Source organism: Saccopteryx bilineata, chromosome 4 (genome assembly GCF_036850765.1).
Source record: "Saccopteryx bilineata isolate mSacBil1 chromosome 4, mSacBil1_pri_phased_curated, whole genome shotgun sequence".
NCBI lineage: Eukaryota > Metazoa > Chordata > Mammalia > Chiroptera > Emballonuridae > Saccopteryx > Saccopteryx bilineata.
Window position 1 is genome coordinate 15,635,597 of NC_089493.1, and position 21,806 is coordinate 15,657,402.

Sequence of the window (21,806 nt, forward strand, 5' to 3'; positions counted from 1 at the left end):
AGATCCAGTTGCCTGTATGACTAATTTGACCAATAACAAAGATTTGAGCAACAAAAGGATCTGAGACGTTTTACATGAATTCTGAGAGCTATTCAGAAGACTGATCCTGAGAGTACCTTGCTTACTTGGTGAATTTAGAATTATTTTAACAACAACAACAAAAACCCCCAAACCTTTATGGAGGTAGTCAACATTTTGAGGGTTTTAAAAATAAACTTTCTTGAATTATGATTAAGGTGACTTTTCCCTTTGTTTACAGGATGTTTGTGTATGTTGCTGTGTGTGTATGTTGAGAACTATGTGTGATAATTTAATACATTTAGTTTTCAGAAAACATTGAAGAGACAGATTCATGTCAAGTTTTAGATTTCTAACATTAATACATTATATAAACAATATATTGCTTTTAAAATGTTGAAAGGCCTGACCAGTGGTGGTGCAGTGAATAGAGTCGACTTGGGACATCGAGGTCCCAGGTTCAAAACCCTGAAGTCACCAGCTTGAGCTCGAGGTTACTGGTTTGAGTATGGGATCATAGACATGACCCCAGGGTCACTGGCTTAAGACCAAAGTCACTGGCTTGAAGCCCATAGTCACTGGCTTGAAGCCTGTGGTCACTGGCTTGAAGCCCATGGTCACTGGCTTGAGCCTAAGGTTACTGGCTCAGCTGGAGCTCCCTAGATAAAGCACATATGAGAAGCAATAAATGAACATAATATATATAAGAAGAAAAATGTTTATTATTTGCTTTTAGAGTGTTTTACCTGGTTTGGACAGAAACAATAGTTCTTAATGAACAGAAATATTTGACTATATTTGTTGACTTTTCTTCCTTTTTATGTTTATATGCATTTTATTTATTTGAAAATCCTATGGAACTCTAATCCTCATTTTCTTCCATGACCTTTATACAACATAAAGGATGCTCTTTGTGAAGTGTGAAATGAAATACTTTGTATATGCTTAATACTGTTGGTTTATTTTTAAAATGATGAAATAACAATTTTGGGGTATCCCTCTTTACACATCTCATGTGTATTATTTTATATGATACAGCAACAGCAAAAGGTGTAGAGAACACCTATTAATGTTCCAGTGGAAGAAGAAACTGAAGCCCAGTGATAGCAAGCCAAAAGCTCTGTGATTACTAAGTCTCTGGTAAAGGTTAAAGATGGAATTAGTGGGGTTCCTAATTCTGTTATCCACTGTCACACATTTATTTGGCAGTTAATGAGAATCTGTGTCAATACTGATCAATTACACAAAAGTACATAAGTTGAAGCGATAATAAATCAGTGGGGGAAATAGACAAAATAAGCCTATGAAAATACAGACAAGTGTTGCAATAGATGTATAAAATAATTTTCAACCTCTAGGGGTCGGTATCGCCCTTGTTGAGAATGCATCCACTGCGATGAAAGCTCCACAGTAAGACATTGCTTCTTCCACTTTCCTGTCTGCCCCAAACATACTATATAAAAAGGACCATAATGCTGATTCTCTAAAGAGATAGCGTTTTCCTTTAGAAAACACTCTAAATAATTGAGTATGTTTTCAGTGCAATATATACATGCATATACACACAAAATACATTTACACATATGTATAAATTGAAACATATACATATATGTATATATAAATGTGTATCTATAGAAACATTTGTGTATATACATATGTGTTTATATAATAGAAGTGTTCTCTAAAATTTGTACTCTCTTTCACATACATTAAAGTGAAAAAAATGTGCTTAGGAAACAATGATGGCTAGTCTAGTTACGTGATATTTATTTTATTTTGTTCCTTGCAAGGAAAAAGTTCAGTTTTTAGTGTCTCCTTTCAATGTATAGTGTCAGTCATTTTTAAAGGATGTTCTCTTGAGAGCTCATCCTTTAAAATAAGAAGATGAAACCCACAGTCAAACAAATGTGGCATTAATGGCAAGGATATAGTGCTCAGTCCATGCATTACCTTGTTTACCGAAGTGCCAGAACTAGATTTTATCTCTCAAGAAAGCAAAAATGCAAAGGGAAAAAATGGTTTTCATCAGATCGCCAAGTTCAAATCAGTAGTGTATTATCACGGAGTAAGTGGCCATTAAATGTATTGTCAGAAAAATGGTTTAAACAGTTAATACTGTCAATTTTGTTGATGATGGCCATCTTTCATAACACTTAAGTAAAGTAGAGGGTCATTGATTTGCTTCCATAGTTTCTCCAACAGTTTCTAACTAGACAAAGTAAGTTTTTATTCCCAGATAATAATTCATAACGGAGAGTGGCTGTCAGAGTTTCAAAGGTGAGTGCTTGTAAGAATGAATTCTTCTTCCTCCTCTCACTCTTCCCCTTTTACTTTTATGCTTCATCTCCTCCTTCTCTTTTTTATGTGCTTCTCCCCATATTTCCTACCCTGTTCTTTTATCTGGATGTGTATTGTAAGTATGTGACTTTTCCTAGAATAAAGCAGATCTACATTGGTATGGGGGAGCATCCTTCACGAGAGCCATTAGTGGTCCAGATTCTCCTCTGATATGACAAGTTTGGTTTTACTTCATTTCATATTATGATGAGATGGGCACAGGGTAGAACAAATATCCCTGAAATATTTCCCTTACCTCGAAGAAGAACCGCTTGACCTTTTCATCATGCAGTCACGAACCCTCTGCAAATTTCTCTTCTATGAGAGAGAAAAGAACTTATAAAGCAGCTCAATCCCAGAGCTTAGTGAGAGTAGGTAGAAAAGTTTTCTTTAGGAGTGTGCCTTGTGGATGAGTAATGTCATGGCTCTGCAGATGATGTGGGAACTTCTGACTTTAAGAAGTACGATAAATGGGGCTGGGCAGTGGCAGCTGAACCTGGAACTTCATTAACTACACATCCAGCAAGGAATGTCATTGTGCAGCCATGAACTCCGGGAGTGGCTTTAGGTGAAGAACCACAACTAGAGGAGTGTTGATCCAAGGCACCAGGACTGGGAGTTACCAAACGACTGCCATCAACAAGGGAGGAAATCACATTGCCAACAAACCCTCTCCTGAGAAAGTTTTATAAGAAACATAATTGCTTATATCAGCAATTTTCAACTGGTGTGCCACAAGAATTTTTAAAACATGTAATACTTGACTATTCAGTTAGGGCGACTGACCTTCTCCCCTTAGACTGTCAAATTTAAAATATGACAACAGACAACACAACAATAGCCATTTGGTGTAAATGAATCAAAATTATAACTATTTATTTTGTCTGGTAGGCAAAAAGTATATTTTTTGGTGTGCCACAGAATTTTAGCAAATAGTTTGTGTGCCATGAGATGAAAAGGTTAAAAATCACTGGCTTTATGGAAGTGATCACGTACAAAGGGGCTGCTCCTACACTCCCTGTGGTCTATTGCTAGTTTGAGCTGACACCTTGCACATAGCTCCCATCCTTAACAGTTGCCATGGTAGTAAAGCTAAACTGTATTACAAATATTTGAAACTGATTGTTCATTCCTTCAGATGGCACTTCCTGCCACATAGGTTGTATCAGCCCAGTAGGGATCAACTGTGTCATTTACATCAGAATCACTAAAGAATATATAAAATATCCCTGTGAAGCTTTTTAGAAATGCATATTTTCTGGCCTGATCCAAGCCTAATGAACCAGAGTATCCCATAAGTAAGGTCTGGACTTGGGTATTCTGTGACTTGTGATTTGATGCCACAAGCCTGCGGTTGCTGAATGCTTTCCTTTGCCTTGACATTTTATTCCTTTTAGAAAGAAGAAGGTGAAGACAAGCTGGTAAGTCTCAATTAAGTTCCAACAACTTCTTCCATTTTTTAGTGCCAGAAGATCGAATCTTCTTGAGTTGGCTGGAAGCCGGACAATTTATGCGTGAGCAGGAGCTGATTGTCCTGATTTACGGCGCCATTCCGGAGACTTTGTCATTCAGGATGGATGTCTGACCTCCGGTGACAGCCAAGGGCTTTGGAAAGTGAGCGAGAGTTTCCAAGGATCGGTTGGCACCCGAGTCAGAAACCAAAACGCACTCTTCTTGAATTGGCCCTTCGTTCCAAGCAAGGCGAAAACGGGCAAGATGCTTATCTTTGAGTTTAAGTTTCAACATCTTTTCTGCATTGAAACAAAACCCACCTCAGAGGGGTTGTTGTGAGAATGAAATGAATGAAAATCTAGGGTGCTCACGGCTTGACATGTAGTAGGTGGTAAGTAATGTTTCCTTCCTTATGCACCTGCTTCTTCCTTCGGTACCCGCTGTTCATGATTAAGCAGAGTATACAGCATTCACTAACTGGCCTAGCTAATTCACAGTAGTTCCCAAGTGCTGAAATACCTGAGCTCATTACCAGTGTAGACCTTGTGCTTTGCTTTCTGATGAAACTCACCATTCACTTGGGTACAGTAGTCCTTTCTTATCTGTGGTTTTGTTTTTTGTGGTTTCAGTTTCTTGTGGTCAGCCGTAGTCCAAAACTAAAACATTCACTGTGGTTGGATGATCTGCAATAACCCAAAGCAGGTGATCTTTTTTCTTGCATCTTTTCAGAAGGTCAGCTGTAGCCCTCGTCTGCATCACAATGCCTACATCATCCACCTCACTTTAACTTCATCGTGCGCACATTGTATCATCTCACATCATCACAAGAAGGTCACCTGAGTACGGTACAAGGTTTTTGAAAGAGAGAGAAGGACAGTCACAAAACTTTTATTAGAGTATATTATAATTGTTCTATTTTATTATTCTTGTTCATCTTTTGCTGTGCCTAATTTAAAAATTAAACTTTATCATAGGTGTGTCTATATAGGAAAAAGCATAGCACATATAGCGTTTGGTACAAGCTGTGGTTTCAGGAAACCAGTGAGACATAAGGAGGGAAGACTGTGTTTTCTAACCCTCTGAGAGTTAGAAGCCCTTAGTTTAAAACTGTACAAATATTGTAAGACCAAGATTCCCTATGAATCTATGCAAACTCCCAAGTTTGGCTTTCTTATATTCTTGAGGGTTGTTTAGGTCCTATCAACTCCAGCCATTGGGCCTTTGCTAGCTTCCAGGAGAAATCGCTGAATGTGCTTCCTTTATTTTGTAGCTATAAAGAAGTTTTGCATGATAAAGGGAGAAATGAGAGGCTATATTGTGACTTCCTTTCCTCCCTAAAGCTTTTGGCCTCAAGTCACCTGTGTTCCCCATACCTACCACTCCTCCCTACCTTACCAAGGACCCCTGGGAGATACAGCTCAACATCTTTGATGGCACATCTTGTTTTATTAAAAATGCTAAGCCTTGCACTGACCAAAAGATAAAAACTGACAAGCACTCCTTAATCTGCAACCTCTTTCTTGAGCCCTCTCATTTTCACAAAATAGAAACATAATTTGGAGAGATTCTCAATCATTGTGAGAATTAGATTCATTGATGGGTGCGTCTGAGTGCAAACTCCTGTCATCTTGGTCTGCCTGCTTTTCTGTTTGCTGGTTAGAGAAAGCAGTGAGATCCCCATAGCTCGGGGCCAATCAAAAGTTAGCTTTCTCATTTAAAAAAAATTTATTCATTGATTTGAGAGAGAGAGAGAAGAGGGGGAGAGGGAGGAAAGAAGAGGAAGAGAAACACCGACTCATTGTTTTACTTACATTTAGTTGTGTACTCATTGGGACCAGAAATCAAATCTGCAAACTTGGCACAGCAGGGAGAGGCTCTATCCACTCAGCAGCCTGACCAGGGCCTCTATTTCTTATTTTTTCTTCTTTTTATGGCTGTTCTGCCTTTAATGGCGGGAGGTACAAAAAGCATCAATGCAAAAGATTGTGTTATATACTCACCAGCATAGTAAGAGGCACAGGAAGAGGTGAGTAACTGTTTAGTAATAAAATAGAATAAATAGAATAATATAATATAGAATTAATTCTATATAATATTGTAATATATTCTATCTATATTATTATATAGAATATAATAGAATAATAATATAAAATAGAATAATCATAACAGTATACTGTAATAAAAATTATGTGAATGGCTTTGAGGCCATTAGTAAGTAAAAGAAGGGTTACTTGACCACAAGTACTTTGATACCACAACAGTCGATCTGGTAACTGAGATGGCCACTGAGCGACTAATGGGTGGATAGCACATACACTGGACAGCGAGATGCTTTACATCCTGAGTAGGATAGAGCAGATATCACGAGATTTCATCATTCTACTCAGAATGGTGCACAATTTAAAACGTAGAAATTTTTTTTTTCTGGAATTTTCTATTTACTATTTTCAGTTTGCTGTTGACCATGGGTCACTGAAACCTCAGACAGTGATTGAAACACAGTAGGTTCTAAACATTGGTCAAACGCATACATGAGTGGATGAGCAGAAGCCAGCTTCGGGGCCTTGCCAGCCCAGCGGGTTGGTGACAGTCACTGCCAGGAAGATGCTGTGTCCTACTGGGTGGCATGGAAAAGCACCGATGGGCAGCACTAAATAACGAAGTGGTAGCGGCCACTGGGAGGAACAGATGGGACAGGTAAGCAGCAGGTGAAGCAATAGGGCCGTAATTAAATGTGGTGAAGCAGCGGCACATTAAATGCGGTGTTACATTTATTCGTGAACACATTTACAACATCCCTGAGGACACACAGATATGCCTGTGTGGATAAAGACAGGGAGCTCTGTATATGACGGACTTCCTGTGTCAGCTGATAACAGACAACAATCCATGAACATTTGAGTTATTGTTGCTTTTCTGAGGTCATCTGTATCCACAGGATGGTGACTAGTGGGCATTTGAGTTAGAGCCTTTATAAATCTATGGTTTCAAAGATAAAGTCCATTTTGTTTCTAATAGTCCATACCTCACTAAGAGTAGGATCCTCAAAATGTCTTCCTTCCCTTTCTATCTTGTTCCTGCTCCCTTCAAGCCCTGCATGCCCCTTTCTCACGCATCTTAAGAGGTGGGTCTGAGGTTCCTTAAAACGGTCTGTTTTATTTGCCTTCAGTTTCTCCAACTCATGAATCACAAGGCTCAACCTTTTCGTTGGCTGTGCCCTTTGCCTCTGTGCTGTCTGTTTCACATGGTTTGCGGAGATAATTTACGGGTGATATATGCTTTGTCTGACTTGGCTTCAGGGTTCGGAGTGACCCACAGGGCAGTGGTGTGTATACAATGTGTGCGGGAGTAAAGCAGAGATAAAATGCTCTTGGAGGAATTATAAAGTATAATAAATTACTTTGTGCTTCACCTGACTTCCTCTCCGTCCCAGCTCCAGTGTCATCAGATGAGAAGTGGGGGGGGGGAAGAGGAAGCTATAGGCATCTATGAATAATATTACTTAGTCTGCTTCCAATAATGCGCAAGAACTGCTCTCAAAGCTCAAAATGAGGGACAGAGATGCAAAAGGCAGCATGGCCACAATGCATTGAAAATTTGAACATTTGGAATAAATTGCTGACAAAGGAGCCAAGGAAAGTATCTTTCATTGGATAGAAATGATCATTGGAGATTGCTCAACTATAATATCATGTAGAAAATTAGGGGACAAATACTGCTTAGAAGGGGGTTTGCTTTATTGTTTAATATAATGAGCACACAGGCTTTTACAAATCCCTCTTACCTAAGTATAAGCGAGAGATATTGCTCCTGAAAACCCTTGGAAGTGTCTCGCATTGATTTTCTTGATGCTTTTGCATGTTTGGGATTCTCCATCTACAATAAATCTGTCTGGAAGCGGGCCATCACCCTCTTGGATTTTCTCTCCCCCAAAAGTGAAGATGTACAGTGTTCTTGAAAGAAAAGTAAGGCTAATATGACTCTTGAATCCAAATTGCCTCAGGCGTTTGTAAAGCCTCATGAATTTGCCTGCTGCTGGAAGGATAATCAGATATCATACAGAACAACCACTCATTTTTTAGGTAAAAAATTCAGAGAGTTTCATTGACTTAGTCCATCTTTCTGTAGCTGCCTTTTGACACCAAGGTCAGGGTGAGGCCTTTGACTTATGACCTCTAGTATGATGTTTACTTACTTATTTCTTTATTTTTAATGTTGACTTTATTGATATTAGAGAGAGGGCGGGAGAGAGCATGCGCTCTGACCAGGGATTGAACCAGCAACCTCTGCGCATTGAGATGATGCTCTAACCGACTGAGCTACCCAGTCAGGGTTGGCATGATTTTTTTTCCCCAATGTTGAACTGAACCTCTTAACCAATCACTTCTAATAAAGCCTTGCTTAAAATCTGTATATATTATATTATACTTGTTTATATAAGTTATACAATTTGATAATTTGATATGTTCAGAGATTGTAAAATAATTGCTAAAATCAAGCAAATGAACACATCCATCACCTTACACAGTCATCATGTTTTGTGTGTTGTCATAACACTTAGGATATACCCTCTTGGCAAATTTCAAGTTTACAGTATAGTATTGTGACCGATGGTACCATGTTTTGGGGATTAGATCACCAGGACTTACTTATCTTGCTCTACTGAAAATTTGTACCCCTCAATCAACATCTCTCCATTTAACTTTCCTCGGCTACTAATCACCACCATTCTACCCTCTGCTTCCAAGAATTGGAATATTTTAGATTCTATTCATAAATTAGATCATACGGTATTTATTTTTCAGTGTCTGGCTTATTTCACTCAGCACGATGTCCTCCAGCTCCACCCATGTCATTGCAAATGGCAGGATTTCCCTCTTTTCTTAAAATTGAATAATATTTCATTATATGCCTATGTCATATTTTAAATCCATTAATTTTTTTTTTAATTTTTTTACAGAGACAGAGAGTGAGTCAGAGAGAGGGATAGACAGGGACAGACAGACAGGAATGGAGAGATGAGAAGCATCAATCATTAGTTTTTCATTGCACGTTGCAACACCTTAGTTGTTCATTGATTGCTTTCTCATATGTGCCTTGACTGCGGGCCTTCAGCAGACTGAGTAACCCCTTGCTGGAGCCAGCGACCTTGGGTTCAAGCTGGTGTCCTCGGGGTCTCGAACCTGGGTCTTCCGCATACCAGTCCAATGCTCTATCCACTGCGCCACCGCCTGGTCAGACTAAATCCATTAATCTTTTGATGCAATTTATGTTTTCCCCACATCTTGGCTATTGTGAATGATGCTGCAATGAACACGGAAGTAGAGGTATCTCTGGGATTTTTACTTCACGTCCTTTGGACAGATATCCAGAAGCGGAGTTGTTGGATCATATCGTAGTTCTAATTTTGATTTCTTGTAGAACTTTACAACTGTTTTTCATAATGAATGCACCAATTTACATTTCCAAAACAGTGTACCAGAGTTTTCTTTCTCTACATCTTTGCCAATACTTAGATCTTATTAATTTTTTGATATAGTTATTATAATAGTTGTGAAATGATACCTCATTGCAGTTTTGATTTGCATTTTCCTGATAATTAGTGATGTTGAACACCTTTCTATATGTCTGTTGGCCATCTGTACATCTTCTTTGGAAAGATATCTACAGCTAGTGCTCGACTTATGGCCACGATTGGTTCCGACAAACTGGTCGTAACACGATTTTGGTCATAAGTTGGGTAGGCTATATGTATAGTACTGCAAAATGATGTTATAAAAATCTTTAAGTTATATTTTATCATAATTTTCTTTCATTATTGTTATATATCATAATTTTCTTTGTTCATTTTATGCCATTTGTATTATCTCTACACCATTTTGTTTCTTATTTTTACATTCGTCAGGTTTAAGTAAAACACTTCATTACCAGTACAACTGGTTTAATATTTGCAAAGACAATTTTCTCTTGGTAAACATCTTGGGAGGGGTTTGATGAAAAATATCCAAGACACAAAACACAAATTGCTGTACCGAGTCAGGAATAACAGTTGAAATGGTGCACGCAGAGATGGTAGTGCTGCTGGAAGCTGGTCCGCACTGTCATAAGCCCAGCTGGGCAACGCTTGCACTGCCAGATGTGGAGCAGTCATGGCTAGCAATTGTGGTCATAAAGTCGAATGGTAGTAAGTTGCATTGGTCTTAAGTCAATCAATACCTGTATTCAGTTTCGATGCCAATTTTTTTTTTTTATAATTTTATTATTTTAATGGGGTGACATCAATAAATCAGGATACATATATTCAAAGATAACAAGTCCAGGTTATCTTGTCGTTCAATTATGTTGCATACCCACCACCCAAAGTCAGATTGTCCTCTGTCATCGATGCCAATTTTTTAATCAGGTTTTATTTTTATTTTTATTGTTGTTATTGTTGGGTTGTATGAGTTCTCTACGTATTTTGAGTATTAATCCCTTATCAAAAAATATTATTTGTTAATATTTTTTCCCACTGGGTTGGTTGCCTTTTCATTTTGTTGATGATTTCTTTTGCTGTGCAGAACCTTTTTAGTTTGATGTGGCCCTGTTTGTTTATTTTTTGCTTTTGTTTCCCTTGCCTTTGGAGTCAGATCTAGAAAATGTCACTATAGCAGATGTCAGAGAGCTTACTGCCTATATTTTCTTCTAGCAGTTTTGCAGGTCTGTGGTTTCAAGTATTACATTAAAGTCTGTAATGATTTTGAATTAATTTGCATATGATATAAGATAGTAGTCTTTTTTTTCTTTCAGCATGTGGCTGTCAAGTTTTCCCAGAGCAATTTATTGAAAAGATTGTTCTTTCTACATTGCGTGTTCTTGGCCCCTTTGTCAGAACTTAATTGTCCATATAGGTGTGAATTTATTCCTGGGCTCTCTGTTCTGTTCTATTGGTCTATGTGTCTGTCTTTATGCCAATACCATATGGTTTTGTTTTTATAGCTTTTCAATATAGTTTTAAATCAGGAAATGTGAGGCCTTCTGCTTCGTTCTTTCTCAGGATTTTTTGGCAATTTGAATCATTTGTGGTTCATACAGATTTTAAATGTGTCATTTAAGTGTGTCAATGAGAATGTTTCCATATCAATTTTCTGTCTGGATAATTTATTTACCCATTAAGTCTCCTACAATTATTGTATTGCTGTCAACATCTCTTTAAGTCTGTTAACATTTCTTTTATATATTTAGGTGCTCCTATGTTGAGTGTGTAGATATTTACAAATATTGTATCTTTCTGTCAGATGGACCCTTTTATTGTTGTGTAATTTTATCTTTGTCTTTTGTTAGAGTTTTTGTTTTAAAGTCTATATTGTCTGATTAGGTATAGCAACACCAGTTGCATTTGGGTTTCTATCCCTTTACTTTCAGTCTGCCTGTGTCCTTTTATCAGAAGTGTGTCTCTGATAGGTAGCATGGACATGGATCTTATTTATTTATTTTTTATTCAGCCACTCTATGCTTTCTACATTTAAAATATTTATAGATAGGTGTGTATTTAATGACATTTTGTAATTGTTTTCTGGCTATTTTGTAGTTTCCCTCTGTTCTTTTCTTCTTCTTTAAAATATGAAAAACTTTCTTGTATTTTCTTTGGTATGGAACAGCCTAGGGAAATAATCTAAGGGAACTTGATTGGAAACCCTGAGGCACCACACTTTGGGTTATGAAACATTTTTCTTAACACATCAAGAATTTATGAAACTCCAGTTATTTTTTGAGGTTAAAAATGCAGCTTTCCATGACTTTAAAGAGTATGAACACTTTAGAAGACTTATTCTGTCTTCTGTAGACTCCACAGTAAGTATATGATCTTTATCAATATAATGCATTAAAACTTTTTGCCTCATATTTTTATTATTAATTTGTTTCCTAACAAATTATTGTGTGTCAGTTATTTCTTTGTGTCCTAATCAATATGGAATTATCATGAATATTTTTTAATTATTATATGTTGTATAGGAAGTAATGTCAAAGGAAAAAAAATAAAAAAGAACAAGCATCTATTGAAAGATGGACACTTTTATTTACTTAATGAACAAATGCTTCCAGGTCTCATGTTAAGAGTTGAGGATGTCATTGAACATGTTATTTGTGGCTATTCCTTCATTGAGTTTCCTGTCTTGTATGGATGTCAGACATTGCATAAATAAAATAAATCCAATGTGATAAAAAAAAAAGAAAGCTGAGGACAAAAGCCACATGATTTTTGGTGTATTTCACATGTGAGGAAGCTAGGGCTCAGTTAAGCTAAGAACTTTGTTCAACCAGTGATAAAGATCAAGTTAAATCCAGCTTTGTCTCTTCTCACACTAGCATTTCCACTTCACTGTGATTGAGGCACTGTCCTAGGTGCTGAACATTCAAAGTATGTGAAGCTATAGTCTAGTGCAGGGGTCTCAAACTCGCGGCCCACCGAACAATTTTGTGCGGCCCGCAGACTAACCCACAAAGTTCAAAATATTTTGGATAAAATTAAGTAAGCCTAGGGGCCTACTTGTATTTTTCATTTCTCTAGCATCCTAGCTAGATATTAGCTAACAGCAGTTGTGATGCGAACTACAGTTTCTGGTCGTTTTGTGACACTGAGTAAACTGCATGTACAATTGTGCTTGTTGTACTGATTTTTTTTGTTTTCAACTGCAGTGAGAAAAGCGTTGCGTAACAGTTGCCTTTTGTAGACCTAGTGCGGCCCGCCGAATGGCTGTGATCTTTCTCTGCGGCCCACATGCTGAGTTGAGTTTGAGATCCCTGGTCTAGTGGTTCTCAAACTTTTTGAAGTTGAGGCGCATTTAAAATCCTACAAATAATTGTAGGTGCACTATATACAAATTTCTGAGAAATATGTTATAATAATTAAGTCAAATATTAAAGAAAAAAGTATAAAGTCCAAGCGTGCTTTTATGGCAATTAAATGAAATAAATACGAAAAAATTAAATTTATTCTGACTTTAAAAAACATTTTTATGTTATATTTTTTGAGTTATGCTTTTTAGAATTAATAAAAAAGAGGGGTTAAAAATAAAAAAATGACAAAAAACTTATCTTTATATATATATATATATATATACATTCTTAGTAAGATTTAGTAAATTTGGCAGGTACTGGGACAAATATGTTAAGTTTTTTCATCCTTGTATTTATGAAAAACATGAGCCTGATATGTCCTAGTGATTTCTTCAATGTTTGGGCATATATTTGAAAGGCAAACTCTCATTTCCTCATCAATAAATTGAAGAATTCTTCTCTTTTAACTCTTAATTTTGTTGAGTGCAGAAAACCCCCACCATACATATCATCTTAACTTTACACCAAACAAAGGATAGAAGAAACTTGCCTCCAGTTTTTCCGGGGAACTTGAGGATAGTGTAAACAATCCAGCACCACAGTTTAACAGCCTTTTGCAAACTAATCAGGCAAGTGAGGTGGGGGTTTGAGCAGACTGTCAGTTTACAGCCAATTCCCCACACCTCTGTCCCGCCAAAATCTAAACTCCAAAAGTTCTGTTGGTTTTTTGGTCCTCAACAGGTACATATTTTTCTGGAATGCCATAGGGCACACCTGGAAATCTTCTAGGGTGCACCAGTGCGCCCTGGCACACAGTTTGAGAACCACTGCATAGTCGACTGTCTTATTGGAGAAATAGAACATACACATCAGAAGGGAAATATCAATATAAATTAACATTTGGAAGTAATAATTTTTGAGTTTCATTGTGAATGAAGCTATGGACCTAGATAGTTGGGAAAAAACTTTGTGGGTATAAAAATATATACAAGTCTTAGATAAATGGATATGATGGAAGATGGATGAGAAAGCTTAATCTTTACAGAGAGCCTAGACTTGTATATACCTCATTAAAGAAAAAAAATTTACTGAGCTGTTGATTCTTTTAGGCGAGTGGTGGGAGAAAAAATTGCAAAAGTACTTGGGATTCTAAAGAATTTGGATTTCATTCTGTAGCTGAAGGACCAAAAGATTTCTTTAAAGTAGAATAAATATTTTAAGGTTTGAGGATTATGAAAATTTTATTGCAACCACTCAGCTGTGATGTTGTAGTATGAACACAGCCATAGACAGTAGGTAAGTAGATAGGTGATACTATGTTCCCATAAAACTCTGTTGAAACCTGCTATAGTTAATGGTGGTAATTCAAAGCTTTGAAGCAATACATTCACAAATAGGTGTTTGGAGAAGTGTGATCTGGTAGTGTCAGTCAGCATGGTTCCTGGCATGGAGTCAGTGTGTAGTATGGACAGTGACAGATAGAGCCATGGAACCAGGGATGGGAAGTAATTTACACCTGATTCCCTCACAGGAATCAGGTTCTGTTCATTTTATTGTTGTAAGTGACCCCTACCAGATCAGGTAGATCTGTGATTATCTGCATGGTGGTTGGAATCAATGTCTTTTCAATGTCATGTTAAAATGGTAGGACTCTTTGAATTTTAGACTCACAGACTTTTGCAGAGGATAGAGATCTTAAAGGGCTTTTATGATAGTAGATCAACATGTACATGATAAACCTGGAGACCCAGACACATGGAATTACTTGTTAATGGTCACAGAGATTCATTATAGAATCAGTGTGCTTTTCCCCCTGGAAAATGATATCATATAAAGAAAGGATTAGAAATTAGCTGTCCTCTAGAATTTGATTTCACTGTATCTATTCAGCTTTACCCCTTAAATTTCCTTTATATAAATTATCTCCTCCTCCTCCTCCTCCTCCTCCTCCTCCTCCTCCTCCTCCTCCTCCTCCTCCTCCTCCTCCTCTTTGGCTCCATAAAACACACTGAGCTCATTCAGAATACAGTAGTCCCCCTCCCGTTAGTCAGCAGGGATGTATTCCGAGAGCTCCAACTGGATATCTGAAACCATGACTATATATTTTTTCTATACATACATACAAATGATCTAGTTTAATGTATAAATTAGACACAATAAGAGATTAAGAACTATAACTAATACAGAACAGTTATAACAATGTACTGAAATAAAAATTATGTGAATGCGATCTTTCTCTTTCTCAGCAAACTACCATGAATTTCCTTTCCCTTCTTCATTGATACAACATTCTTCCTTACCATAGATCTTAGTCACTTCAGCACACAATTCTTTTCCTTATTAAGTGAGACTTTTCATGATTTTCACTTTAACAGAAGAACTTAAGGGCTTCTCTTTGGCATATCAGAACTGCCAACATTGCTACTCTTGCACTTTGGGGCCGTTGTTAAGTAAAATAAAGGGGACTTCAAAGGAAGCACTGAGATGCTGTGCCAGTCTGATAACCAGGACAGCTACAAAGTGAGTGACGGCCAGGTAGCATGCACAGCGTGAAGAGGCTGGACAGAGGGATGAGTCACAGCCCTGGAGGGACGGTACGGGATTTCAGCACACTTCTCAAAACAACACACAATTTCCAACTTATGAATTGTCTGTTTCTAGAATTTTCCATTTAATATTTGTGGACCACTGTCGGCTATGAGTAGCTGAAACTGCAGAAAGCCCAAACTGTGGACAAGGGGAGAGAGACCACTGTGCAGACTTTTCTCAGTTCTCTCCCCATCTGGAATGTCCATTTACCTTTCTCCAAGGCTCTACCCAGTCTTCCATTTCAGCCTCAAAAAATCACTTTCCTTAGTAGGCTGTCATCGACAATTCCTCTTCACCTTTCATTCTTTCTTTTCTGATGACACCATTGCCCTTATCATACAGTGTGTGTGTCCTCATTTCTTTTACAAATGACATTTTATCTCCAGGGGAAGATGTGGAGTATGCAGACAGGTACATAATCCATGGTTTCCCCCTCTTGTCACCCTGCTGGGCATGTAGAGGGACAATCCATAAAGAATGTATGCATAAAGTCTCAGTGTATAATGAATTCTGCAGGATGAAAGGTGTTTGCATCTGAGGAGTTATTCATTTGAGGCTATTGGGACACACCTGTTGTTAACTGGCCTATAACTCATCTCACTGCATTGCATTAGTCTGCCAGTTGTTCACCGCACTTTAAGGTTGTTTGGTTTAAAAGCCATTAAACTTTTAGTGGGAAAATAACCTGTCTGCAACATCCTTAATAAAGGCTTAATAACTATTTCTTTTCATTTCCTGTATAAATAATTGAACGGCATCTTGCAAGGAAGGGAAAAAAAAGTGTGTTACAAACACAGGCCCCTGCAATTACCACAAGCTCTGCCTTATTTTTGTTGATAGCCTATCTCTCAATTCTAGAAAGAATCTCATCAATGAGATAACTATTTAAGGCTATTGAAAAGTAGCCAATCTTTGAAAACTAAAATACCACCCTTGCTCCCTGTTTTTCTCATTTTAGAAATATAGTAAGACACTGATTTGAATATACATAACAGTAGACAGTTATATGAGGATAGAAAATGTGAGGCTTGTTTCTAAATCCAGTCTCAATATGGATTTATGTGAGAATTTCTGCCTCCCCCCACCCCCCGCACCCAGCACAGTTTGTCTCTTGATAGATCAGCCCTTTCATTCAGAGACTAGGATTAATGTTATATAAAAATCATCTCTTCTGTTGGTGAAACAAAGCCATAGGATTTTAACGCTTGGCTAATTATTGGACATGTGGTCTGTAATGTCACATACAGATTTAAAATACTCACTGAGAATTTAAATGGCTTCACATCTAGCCAAAACAATCTGCCAAGTCTCTTATTCGATATCCAGAAGCAGATTCCAAAGATTTTGGTATGACCCTTTAGTCCATTTTACTGTAACTGAATCATTTAATCGGATTTTATAAAACTTCAGGCTACAGTGCAGCGAAATGTTGAGCACATTTTGCTCATTAGAAACAAATGAAAAACTCATCAGCCTTGAGACTCAGCCATTTATTTTAAATATCTATATAAAATGCTACCAGAGACTTTGGGTCTGGGCTGGTCTATTCTGTGATGTAGACCATTTAAAAGATTTTAAAAATATATAGTCTATTTCATACTACTAAATTTTCCATGGCACAAATGAATAAAAGAACACTAAAAAGAAATTTAAAAAGATATATTTCACCTTATCAGCTATTTAAATGTCCCATTTTATTTTCTTTTCATTTGGAATTGTGTTGGTGCCATTCTCTAAAGAAACTCAAGTGCGAATCACAATAAAGAGAACTCCATAGTGCAGTGCCTGGTCAGTAAAAATAGATATATTTGTGATTTAGTACACAATACCAGATGTTCCTACTATACTACAGATCTCCTACCACACAGCTCATTACTGATGAATAGGCTCCACTTAGAAAAACTTTAAAAAAAAACCCAAAGAATAAACTAAGAAAGTAAAATTAGAAAGATAAATCTGAGTTACGGCAAGTTTTTTGTTTGTTTTTTTATCTCACTCTGGATTACAATCTCAGTGAGGTTGGGAGCAGTGTATTTTCAGCACCTAGGACGCACCATATTCTGGGCTCACAGTAGCTGCTCACTAAAATCTTTTTGAATGACCCCATGGAAACTAGTTAAACTGTAAAAATTTCAAAGCATCTGCCAGTTAAAGTCTAGGGCAAACAAAAATTTTTCTTACAAAAACATTCTGATCAGACATCAGTAGTCAAGCATGCCAATGGATCACTGCCTGACAGGAACCATAATTTGTATATAACAATGTGGCCATTCCCATGTGTACCTCCCACCCCCATCCCCAGCACAGCCGTGAGGTTTGGACAGAAGACATATCTAACTTCCAGATGAGAGACCTGACTGAGACACATTCACTGTTATCTGGGCATCCATTCATGCAGTCAATCATACAAGCATCTGCTAGAAAATGACTTTTGTTCCTGCCCTCCAGAAGTCCCAGACCTAAGGGAGTGATAGACATCGACACATTCACCATAGAGGGTGAGTGTAACTGTTGAATATATTATAGGACTGGGCACATAGTTTGCTTGGAAAAGGAGGAAAGGATTAGCTTGTTAGGCACTGGGAGGGGTGATGCATAAAAGCCTAACAGAGGAGGTCAAGCTCCAGTGGCGTTTGGGAGATTTCAAGGGCAGATGAGGAGTATAAGGGTTTCAGACAGAGGGAACTCCTTGTCCTAAAACTTGTGCCTGTGTAGTGGGAGAGAAGTGAGAGATGGAGCAACGGAGCCAGCTGGGTGAGATCATGCACACGGTGTGCCGTTGTCTTAGCAAGTAGTGTGCATTCCGCCTGAGGAGGACGTGGAGCTTATGAAGACTTGCAAGGGAGGTTGCATGGTCAACTAGCATTTAGAAAATGCTCTTTCATTCTTTTCTATTTCCCAGACTATTTTTGACTCATTAAAACCTCTCAAAGCAATATAAAAACTCTTCAATCTCTACCCTACCCATAATATCCCTTCTTATAATATCAGATAATTTATGATAAAGTAATTTTAAGTAAAAGTATTTATTTTGGCTCAATATATTAATATTGTAATACATGGTTTATTTAAAAAAACATTCATTTTAAATATTTTTTAAGACTTTATTTATTCATTTTAGAGAGGAGAGAAGGAGGAGAGAGAGAGAGAGAGAGAGAGAGAGAGAAGAGGGGAGGAGCAGGGAGCATCAACTCCCATATGTGCCTTGACCAGGTAATCCCAGGGTTTTTTTGAACTGGCGACCTCAGCATTCCAGGTCGACACTTTATCCACTGTGCCATCACAGGTCAGGCTAAAAAACATTTAAAATATATGTAATTATGAAATTATAGATGATTATATATATAAAATATTAATTTTTAAATTATAAAAATGCGACCATATCCTGTCATGTAACAAATGACATATGTACTTTATGTTAGTGGATATTTTGTTGGTAAAAAATTATTTGTCAGTGAATCAGTTTTGAAATAAAGTTTATTTTGTTTCATGTTGGAAACTAATATATGTTAAAATGTTTTTGAAATAGAGCAATATATTACAGCATCAAAATAATCCCTGAATTACTTCAATGAACTGATTTTGAAATTGTTAAATTTCATGATGAGAGACTCAAATACTGTATAGATAACTTTCATGTTTTATTTCTAAATAAAAATACACAGGTGATTTTTGTAAATTTTCTCCCCCAATTAATACTTATATTATACACTTGGAGTATAAATTGTCATTATTTCTAATGAATAAAAAGTCAAAGAGGGTTTAATAACCATCACATCTACTCTATTGTCATTCTGTTTTATAGCAGGAGGCATCTTTAAGGTGCCATATAAATAACTGACTGAAACTGCAATTTACATATTTGGTGCTATTAATCCCAAGGAGAGTTTTATGTTTCTCTTAAATTTGCTTTGACCTTTTCCTTTTACTTTTAACTAATAAGAGTGTACATTAAGAACTGTGGTACAAACATAAAAATCTGTTGCAAACCATAGAGACCTGTTTCTCTCATCCACAGAGTTCCAGGCACATAGCAGATGCCCCCCCAAAATATTTGTAAGGATAAAGGGCTCAAACTGCAAAATGTTAACAATGAAATGTATTTCCAAAAGTGTTGTAAAAATAGTCTGTAACATAACTAGAACCAGGTCTGCCCGGAGAAGAATGTCAAGGAATCAAATTTCTTGGTGTGAGATGAGTTGTCTCCCCACACCCCTAAGCTAACCCTAATTCTTTACAATGTAACCTTACTCAGAAATAAGGTCTTTGCAGAGGTAATCAAGTTAAAATGACTTCATTAGAGTGGGCTTTAGTCCATATGACTGGTGTCCTTATCAAGAGGGGAATTTGGAGACAGATATGCACACAGGGAGAATGCCATGTGAACAGGAAGACAGGTCAGGGTGACATTTCTACATGTCAAGGAATGTAGAAACATCCAAAGATTGCCAGGAACTGGAGAAGTTAAGGGAGGGGCGTGGAGCTGGTTCTTCCTCACAGCCTCAGAAGGAACCTACCCTGTAGAACCAATTTCAGACTTCCAGCCTCTGTAACCGTGAGACAATTCCTTTCTATTGTTTAAGCTTCTTAGTTTGTAGTCCTTTGTTACCGCAACCCTAGAAGAGTAACAAAGCATCCGCGCCCTGTTCCATTCTATGTCCTTAGTTAGCATCCTTGCAGACTTTGTGATGAATACCTAGAAAGGGAGAACAAAAATCAGGTCTCAGACACTTAATGAAATCTAGAAGTAATTACGACATGTCAGGGTAACTGTAGAAGGACTTCATGATGTTTGAATTATGAGGAAAAGATTCCTGTGGATTATATTTATATAAAGCATGTGCTGTGTGGAACTGTAGGTTACAATTATGTTTCATTCTTTCAAAATGCCTCAATAGAAATGCGATTTGCTCAGATGAGATGTGATCTCCTATCAAAATTAGATTTTGTCATTGAATTTTTCAACCACAAAAACCTTTTATCGACACTAAAGATTTCTGATCACAGAAGTGCAATTTCGAGGCAAGTCAAGTGGCTTGATTTGGAGGACACATTATGCCTGCCGTGTGCATGGAGCAGGCAGGTGGACACTTTCCATTGTATCGAAACTTGTCATCGTCTCTGCTCCTAAAAAGAACATCCATACCTCAGGAAACTTTTTGGGGTTTTGAAAGTAGTAATTTTTCAAATCCCCACCTCATTCTTTCCATGGAAAGAATGGGTTATAACGGTATTGGGAAATTTGTGCATTTGGAAACAAGGGCACCAGGTATAACACGCTCTCTGTGAGTTGGGAAATCCTAGTGTGCTACCAGTGAGGTACTCAGCCTCCTCTTCTGGCAACCTGCTGGGAATTCGAGCCTTCGGACACAGCTAGATCATTGCCCTGTATCACACTTATAATGATCTGTTGATGTGTTTCTCACCCAGGCTGAAGTTGGGTTCTTGGATAGCAGTACCTGCGTCTTGTACTTCCCCTCAACTGTGGTAGCGTGCACGGTGCCTGGCCCAGAGAAGGCGCATGCCCCTTCTTGGCAGTGGAGCAGGGCTCCAGTCTGGTGCTTAGCCCTGCTGAGCAAACCTGGGCATCAGTAGAGAACTCACACCCTAGCTTTGCCTCCCCAAGGGTCAGGGGGCTTCAGTACCTCCACACCAACCCCCATCTGCCACTGGTTCAAGGCTAGGAATCAATTCCTTGTCTTTCTGTCTATGTGCATATGTAGGATAAGCTGGCTCTCTCGTAGGCAGAGCGAGTCCTCAGGCAAAGTCAGGCAGGTGCTGGGGAAGGAAAAAGCTAGGCAGTGTGCACTGTCATGACAAGGATGAGACTATGAGTGGGGCAGTGACCTCATTACTAAATCTACTCAACCCCCGCTGGTAAATTTCCATCAAACCTCAATTTTTATGGCTTAACCTCTGTTGAATCTCTAGACCCTACAATCTGGGTGGGGTGAGGTGGGGAGAGGACAGATACTTTCTACCTAATCACAGCAGTAACAACAATAATTACATGTAAATTATGAGCCACTGGTGAAAGTAAATAAAGAGTATGATGCAAGAATATAATAGAAGGAAGAGGGGCATTACCCGAGGAAATGTTGGAGAGGCCACTCCGAGGCAATGAGAGGTGGTTAGAATTTTCCAGACAGTATTATATCATTCAAGGGGGCCAAATGGTGAAAAGACATGGGTGCCTCAGTGGAATTGAATGTTGCCTCCTTATATAATGTATTTACACTGCAGAAAACAAAATCAAGTACAGACAAGTATAAACAAGAAAATCCACATTCCACTGGAATATGAGCTGTCCACTGACCCTTCTCCCTCCCCAACACACATGCACACATATGCGCACATGTGCACACACATGCACACACACTCACAGCGTTGTTAGGACAAATTCCCAGGTTTTTCCTTTGGAGGCACCCAGCATTGAGTAGGATGTGATGCTGGATACCGCACCTGGAAGGTAAGAGCACCATTTATGTTAAAGAGAAGTTCATTCTCCTAGCTTGGTGAGACCTCCTTTAGTTTTACGCTCACAAGTCAGATTGTACAGCTCCGTGCAGGCAGCTTGATGTAATCCAGTT

At 38.0% G+C, this 21,806-nt stretch overlaps 1 long non-coding RNA gene across 1 annotated transcript; it reads right to left on the reverse strand.

Moving 5' to 3' along the window:
• Positions 1–18,491: 18,491 nt before the first annotated feature.
• On the reverse strand, positions 18,492–21,447 carry LOC136335130 (uncharacterized). Its single transcript, XR_010731273.1, has 3 exons — positions 21,304–21,447; positions 19,734–19,912; positions 18,492–18,508 (listed from the first exon to the last, which is right to left on the reverse strand). It is a non-coding gene; the product is annotated as an uncharacterized lncRNA (long non-coding RNA).
• Positions 21,448–21,806: the final 359 nt, after the last annotated feature.